General features: G+C 49.2%; 1 pseudogene; it reads right to left on the reverse strand.

Moving 5' to 3' along the window:
* Positions 1 to 3,255: 3,255 nt before the first annotated feature.
* On the reverse strand, positions 3,256 to 4,197 carry LOC146203942 (ELAV-like protein 1 pseudogene; annotated as a pseudogene).
* Between the last annotated feature and the right edge of the window lie 3,998 nt (positions 4,198 to 8,195).

Here is an 8,195-nt window from a genome sequence, read left to right on the forward strand (position 1 = left end):
CTCGGCGTTCTCAACAAAGTGGCCTAGGACAGGAGGAGACTGTAGGCGCCACTTAGGTCTTGGAAGGCTTTTGCTTGCATCGCTTCCCATTTAAAAGGCACGTCAGACTGGGTTGCTCAAGGGCTTGGCGATGCGCGAAAACTTCCTCAGAAATCGCCAGGAGTATGCGCACAGTGCAAGAAATTGGCGCACAACATTTTTGTCACCTGGTTGTGCAAATTGCGCGATCGAAGCTGTTTTGGTTGAGCCTGGATGAACACCGTCCTTGCTTACGATATGACCCAGGAACAAGAGCTCCTCGTCAGCGAAGTGGCACCTCTCTGCTTTCAACGTTAGCCCTGACGACTTGATTGCGTCGAGCACTGTGCGGAGACTTTCCATATGGTCTTCAAAGTTTGAAGAGAAGATAATAATGTCGTCTAAGTACACATATCTGCCTGTTCAAGCCAGTGAGTACGGTATCCATTACTCGCTGGAATGTCGCTGGTGCGGAGTAAAGACCGAATGACCTTACCTTGAACTCGATGAGGCCGTCTGGTGACATGAACGCGGCTTTCTCGCGATATCTTTCATTGACCTCAATTTGCCAGTAGTCGCACTGCAAGTCCATCGATGAGAAGTACCTAGCATTACAGAGCCGGTCCAGATGAGCGGGTTTTCATTTTTCTTTGCTGCGCAAGATGCGCCAAGCCTCAGGCCATTTGTGCCAAGTTGAAACCTTACTGCAACATTTCGAACTGTGAAATAACAACCACTATTGATAATACGTCTATGGGAAAGTTTCGCTTCTCGTCTTGCAACTCATTACATGATGGAGCTGAAATAAGTCACACTTATAATAAAGTTGGCATTGAGCTTCTCGCACTTTTTGACTTAGTTTTCATTGATGGTAGTATGCTACTGTGAATGGTACATCTGGACACTCTATTGATGTGCACTCCACTGTGGTGTTATTCGTCACATGCAGTGTTTATTCCCTTCAAATTTAATTAATTCTAAGTAGCCAGAGGTTAGTGGCACAAGGTTTCTGCTGCAAGGTGCATGATGGAAATCAGCAACTGTCTCTTAATGTACTAGTGGTGAAAGTGTGCTGCTATTGCTAGGGGAAAATACTATATACTTAAGCAAGATCAGCAGCCAAATATTAGAGGGATTGTGGGAAACCCATGCCAGCATTCCAGTTCATCGGAACAGTTTGTCCATATGATAACAGTAGCAACTAGTGCAGCTCCCTCATGGCTGCATGGGCAGCATGACCGCAAGTATGCAGCGAGGGAATACGCTATCAAGGTTACAACATGCCAAGGTTAGTACATTTCGTGCTTCGGGCACATTGGCTACAAATGAATTACTTCTCCTCTACGTGAAAACAGTCATTGACTTTGCTTCATGCATTTTGCCTCGCTTAACTGATCAGTATTAGACATCTACATTTGCCAGACATTGCTTTTCGGGCTGGTGGCGGAGAGAAATGTATTAATATATTGTAGCGATAAATTATCATTAAACCTCTGCCACTTACTTTGTTTGCAAAAAAAAAAAAAAGAAATCTTGCTTTTAGAAGTTGACGTACCCCACCAAAAGAGGAACAAAACTCCGTTTAGTGACCAAACTAACGAAACAAAACTCGTGAGTGCTGTCAGAGGCAGCAGATTGTCGATGCAAACAAGATTGTTTTGAAAAATGCCACATGGCTGTCATTAATAAAAAAGTAGAATACCAAAACAATGTTTCATACTGTATTAGTCTTAGAACAGCCACAAGAGCTGCCACATATGACTTCCTTTGATGGTAGTGTGGATTATCTCCAAACTTTGGAATTGGTTTTCAAGATCAAACAAAAAAGCGCGTGCATGTCACTCATGAAAGCGGACGAGTAACGAACTTTGTGCTTTGCACATAACCAAACTTCAGTCAGAATTCCAACAACAGAACTCACTTGAAAGCTGCAGAAGCCGCTCATTACTGTCCCACTTTCTAGTACAGTAGAACAAAACACGTCATTTCGAGAGCAACCAAGTGCTTTTAATCTCCGCACTTTCATTTCATTGTCGCCTTGCGAAATGCACAAATCATTCTCATTGCATGCGCGGCGGAACGTGTCTACACGCAGTAGAGGCGCTGACAAAAGTAATGCATCAGCAAACCATCCGCAGCTGTGCTTCAAGCCCAAAGGCTTGAAGCACAGCTGCGGATGGTTTGCTTTTTTTTTAAATGCAGGTATTTTCTTTACCGGACGGCTTAAGTAATACAGTCGTACTTTATTGGCGACCTTGCTGAAATACAAGGCTTGTGTTATAGATCGCACTTCGCAGCCGATTTGCATGTAAGCGGTATGTAACAAAGCTGCGTCTTAGCGTGGAGCGGCAGTGTGCCAGCGATTGAATCAATGCACAAATCGCATTTAGTTCAAGACAAGACGACTAGCCTCATACGGTCTTAGGAGAAGATTCGCGGCACAAGAGCGCGCACACACATTCACGCAAAAACGCGTATCGCGTGCTACCTAGGGGCCTAGGCACTCAAGAACACGGGCGCAGAGGTAGCCGAGGCCCTTGCGGGCGCTACCCTCGCTAGCGGGGAATGGGGGGGGGGGGGGGGGGGGGGCGGAGCTAGTAACAGCCAGCTGACGGCCTCTTCTTCCTCTCCATTTTCGGCGGTTTCCCTCACGCGTCGCATCCGTTCGTTGGGATCAGATATATGTGACTGGCATCCGCGACGGCTGGCTGCCTTTGTTGGCTCCCCCGCGGCTTTCGCAGGTCCCGTCCCAAGGGAGTCGTCGGTGACTGTCCATTATATGGCTAGGTTCCTGTACCGCGATACCAAATATGGGCATGCGTAGAGTTTGGTCACTCGACGCCGGCATGGCGCAGTGAGCAGTGTCCAGGAAATGTCACTGTCCGGCGTCCGCAGCCTCGTGCACGCGCACGAACAGCTCTATATGCATGTGAAAGAATCCAAGCAACGGATTGGCAATAAAACAGGAAGCCATGCAATATAGAAATCCGATACTAACATTATACATGCCAGTAAGTAGGACTAGCTTGCAAATATTGCGGTATCAGTGAATTTGAGAGCATGAAAATATTTAGAAGCCAGTGAAACATCAGGTGGCAATTATTACGATGGGTGACAAATAAGGTGGGTTGCCAATATAGTCAATAAGAATATATATACAATTATCGGCTTGAAACTGGAAGACCAGCATTGGAGGTATGCCGGCTTTTCAATGGCTAAATATATATCTGATCTGTTTTATATACCATCTTTCTTGACCATCGGGCCTGTATAGAGGAACCCGTTCAAAGCCTCAATGGCCCAGACGCAGTCCTGATAGTTGGCCATGGTCACAAAGCCAAAGCCCTTGGAGAGCCCTGTGGCCGTGTCACGGATGATATTCGCCTTGGTCACAGTGCCGTATTGGGCAAAAATTTGCAAGAGCGACTTCTCGTCTGTATCGGTCTCAATGTTGTAGACAAAGAGCGTGGGCCCGCCAGCTGCAGTTGGAGCCGGAGTCATGCCACTCATTGGATTCTGGTAGGAGCCCGTCAGTTGGTTGCACCGACAGCGACCCTTAGCAGCACGCCTGCGTCCACCACCAGCACCTGGGGGTCCGATGAGCTGACTCTGGGCACCTCGGCCTCTGGGCGGCCTCAGCTTTTTGGAGTTGGTCTCTGCAAACTTGATCAGGAGTGGCTCGGTGGCACCCGGCAGCGTTTGGCCCGTCAGCGCTGCCATGGCAGTTTCGGCGTTCTCGCGGAGCTTGAACAACGCAAAAGCCACCCCCTTGTTGGCAGTGCCCGAGTCATCCTTGAGCACCCTGAAGTGGATCAGCCGGCCAAAATCAGCAAACAGCTTCTCCGCCTGCTCTGCTGGAAAGGTCTTGGGGATGCCACGGATGTAAAGGTTGGCGGGTTTAATGGTCTCACCGCCGGGCCGCGCGTACGCTACCTTGATCTTCTTGTTCTGCAGCTGCAAGCCGTTGAGTGTCTCAACGGCTCTCGCTGCGTCTCCAGCTTCTTGGTAGTCGACAAAGCCAAACCCATAGCTGCAGCCTGTTGCCTTGTATCGCACAATCTTTGACGACATTATGGGACCGATGCTGGTGAAAAGGCTGCGGAATTCATCGTCCGTCAGGGTTTCGGGAAGGTAGTTGATGATCAGGTTAGTCCGGCTATTGACTCCGTCGCTTTCCATGGCTTCCTCTTCTTCCATTGTCCACGCTGGGTTAGGCCCTCGCTGTTCCGGTTCGTTTCGCTTGCTCCCGCCTTGCCAGGAGCTCACAGGACTGATGGCTAGGCTCCGGAGGAGAAGAAAAAAGGCACTTCGAAGCACTGCAGATGGGTCAACCAGGCAGCAAGTCAGCGAACCGGCCAGGAAGACAGGAGGGTCCCCAACGTCAGCAGCAAGGAGCAGAAGCGATGACGGTAAAAGACGACGGGTCCAAGCCGGTAAAAAGATGGCCAGAAAAAGAACAAAAAAAATTTGAAAAAAAAACGGGTAAAGAACACGGCAAAGACAGAAATTCACGTCATAAACGCCGCGTTAATTATTTATTATTAAATAAAAATAAATAAATACATAACAAATCAAGATGGGAGAAACACGTGAAAAAATATTCTGAGCAGAGGAGGGCATTGGTAAAGTACCAGCTTGGTCAAGAAATTTCTGGCCTATCATTTTAGTCAAAGCTATTGTGATCATGCACGTTTAAAAGCTACTGATTACAGGGATTTTAGACATGGGTTATTATTATCAATTAGGTCTTGAGACACATTATTTGCTTAATCACACATGGCAACCGTCCCCGGCAACTAAGCCACAGAAACCTGTGTGATCAAGGGCAGGAGAAAAAATCTAGATTCTTGTCATGGCCGCTCTCCGCATTGTTATGGAGAAAAAAAAAAAAGCGCTTGTTTATTGTGCATCATTATATTGTCAGCCTTCTGTGGATTTTCTTCTTTCACGTGTACATACCATCGTCGTCATACTGCGGCGCCGCCTGCGGCACGCGCCTCAGTTCTCCGTCAGAATACCCGCCAGGCACGGTATCTTTGCCTTATCCCCTTGCTGTCTCAACCTGGCCTCCTTCTACAAGTGGTGGAGATGCCCTTTGCTGCCTTATGCCCTGCCCTTTGCTGTTTGGAACCTGGCACCATCGTTATGTCTACCGAGAGTACCCGCGAACCAGCCGGATCCTCTACCTCGGCTGCACCACCCCCTCCGACTGTGCCCACACGGCAACGCGACCCGCAGTTGTTCGCTGGTCGTCACGATGAAGACGTAGATAACTGGCTCGGCACCTTTGAACGGTGCAGTGCCTACAGCCGGTGGGACGATGCTACAAAATGTCTCAACGTTTCCTTCTACCTCATTGAGGTCGCCAGAAACTGGTTCATTAAAGGGCCTGTCACACTAGCGTGACACGGCACCGATTTGGTCTGCCAACAGAGCGTCTTCCTGATGTCTGCGTCTATATCACACTGCGCCGACGGAAACAGTCGGCCGACAGTCGGTGTCGGCGCCGCGTCGCTCGCAAGACGGTTGTCGGTCGATAGTCGCCCAACTCCTATGTCACACTAGCGAGACAACGTGCCAAACCTCCTCACCGACTAGGCCCTCCCATTCTCAGTCTCTTCTCGTGTCACTGTACAATTCGTTTTCTTAATCCTTTATTTTTTCTGCCATGCGAGATTCTCCTTTCTACACCGACTCTCGTTTTTATTTTACTCGGTTTATTCTCATAAAATTAAGGTACGCTTTTTTTTAATTCTATTTCATAAATTCGACCATACCAAAACAAGCGCCTCGCCAGTCATGATTGTGGGCTGAGACTGAATACTGCCCAGTATTTTACGGTTGTGGTTGCCGGATCAGAAAGGCAGTGTTCGGAAAATAAAAGCTGTCCACGGCGAATAAGAGACAGTATATTAAAAGCAGAAAAAAAGAAAAAAAAATATCTACCTGTGGGATCGAACTTACGACCTCCTGTACGATAGCTAGCTGCGCCAACCACTGCACCACGAAAGTTAGGCCTAACGAGCGCTTTCAGAAGTTGAGATATGGTTTTAGCTGATATACTGTCTTGCTATGTGAAAGTCGCAAAGGCAGTAGTAGAGTTTATCGCTTAACTGGCTGCCCAGCTTGCTGAGAGTAAACTGCAGATAGTTTGAATAATGCCGTGTAGTGCGTAAAACCTTCGGCAGATTTCGTAAAACCTTAGGCGTATTTCACAGGGCCGGCCGCGGGACCACAGCTGCTGTTGGTTCTGTTGTAAAGCTTAAACGCAAGTTCTGCGATTTTTTGCGCACACAATTCTTGAAACACATTGAATTATGGAACAAACATTTATTGCGTGATGCGTAACGTAGCGTTGAAATTGGCTTGCGAAGTAGCGACGCAGTGGCTAGACGTTATGACTAAAGAAAACGATCGAAGTGCGCAGGGAGATCGCAGGATGGCATATCTGCTGGCTTCAGGAAAATAATCGCTTCTTTTCATCATAATTCTTTGTCACGTACTATGTTCATTTTGCACTATTCTGTGCAGTTCGGAAACGCGGAAAGATTGCTCACGGTCCCGACGCGCGCCGCAAATCTATGCGGCCCGAATTCACTCGCCTCGAAAAGAAAATGCTGCCGTTTATATTCCACGCGCATTCGGCGGCTCCGAGTATACTTTGGCGGCTCAAGCTCGCGTTTTGGTCAGGGATTAGGCGTTGATTCTACTTTTTTACGTGTATTAGTGCTGAAAGGTATTCGCCGTCGACGTGGTGTACAGAGTCGGCTTTGCGTTTCGAGAAAGTTTTTGCTCGGCGGCCGATCTCGGGAAGACTCGGTCACCGACAGTCGGCAGACTGGTTTTGTCGATGTCCTGACCTCAAAACCTGTCACACTGGGAAGACATTTGGTTTTCGGTCGTGTTGGTGTCGTCGTCGGTCTAGTGTGACAGCTTGGTCGGCCGCAGACACAGTCGGCCGACAGTTGGCCGACCGTCGGCGTCGTTGTCGGGTCTGCGTCGGCGTCGTGTCATGCTAGTGTGACAGGCCCTTAACCGCGAACCCCACACTACTAACTGGACCGCCTTCAATTAGCAGTTCCTACAATACTTCGCCATCCCGGCAGTTCGGACTGAGTCGCGAAGAAAAAGTTCGCTTCCCGTCTTCAAGGCACCGATGAGTCATATGCGTCTTATATAGAGACCGTACTTGCACTTTGCCGGCGTATTATTCCCACCATGCCGGAACCTGAGCGCGTACACCCCGTCTTGAAAGGAATCAATTCTGTGGCTTTTCACACCCTAGTTGCCCAGAATCCTTCAAGTGTTGATTCCATTATTACGACCTGCCAACGCCTCGACCAGCTGCAGTACTCCCGATTGCAGCCCGGCTTCGCTCATGACCCGACCTCCGCTGTCCGCGATTTGCGGGTAATGGTTCGAGCGATCATCCGCGAAGAGCTCCAAACCCTCAATCCTTTCTGTCGACACGGGTGCGGCTATTCTTCCACACCTTCAAATGACTCCGGTCTCCGCAACATAAATAAAGAAGAGTTGGCAACAATCAGAGGTGGGCAACCTCATGAGGTTTCGACCTCATGAGGTCGACCTCAATCTCAAAATGACCTCAACCTCACGGAGTGAGGTGAGGTTGAGGTGAGGTCGGTGACAGCTCGAAATTTTTTAAGTGAGGTCACGAAATTGGATCTCAACCTCACGCGTGAGTTAGAGGTTGAGTGAGGTCGTCATTGTGTGAGGTCGAAATTGTGAGGTCGAGGCTTTTTGCTGTTGCCGCGGCTTTCTTCGAAGAGCGCCCCTTTTGACGCGGAGCTCGAGCGTACTGCCTGCGGTGTGCCCGCCGACTCTCGGTGTTTGATTGCTCCCCGTTCGGACGACCGGATGCTGCAGCCCCTGCCCAGCTTTCGGCATTCCGCCGCAATGTCCGCAGCCCGAGGACGCTTCCCTCTGGTCTTCTTGGAAGGAGATATATTTTTTTTTTTACTTCACGAACTACTCATGCCCCCCGCCCGCAACCCCCGTTTCCTTTGACTTGTTTGTGCCGATGCTTGCCGCAGGCTCAAAGCGCGCAAAGCGCGTAACTCACGTTGACCTGCGGTGCTTTTGTCGGGTGTCGCAAAGAAACAAGCAAACTAAAAAGCGAAGCAAGTTGTCGCTGACGGCGCGGAGCAAAACTGTCG

This window comes from Amblyomma maculatum, chromosome 1, assembly GCF_055883805.1.
Source record: "Amblyomma maculatum isolate TAMU_Amacu chromosome 1, ASM5588380v1, whole genome shotgun sequence".
Lineage (NCBI taxonomy): Eukaryota > Metazoa > Arthropoda > Arachnida > Ixodida > Ixodidae > Amblyomma > Amblyomma maculatum.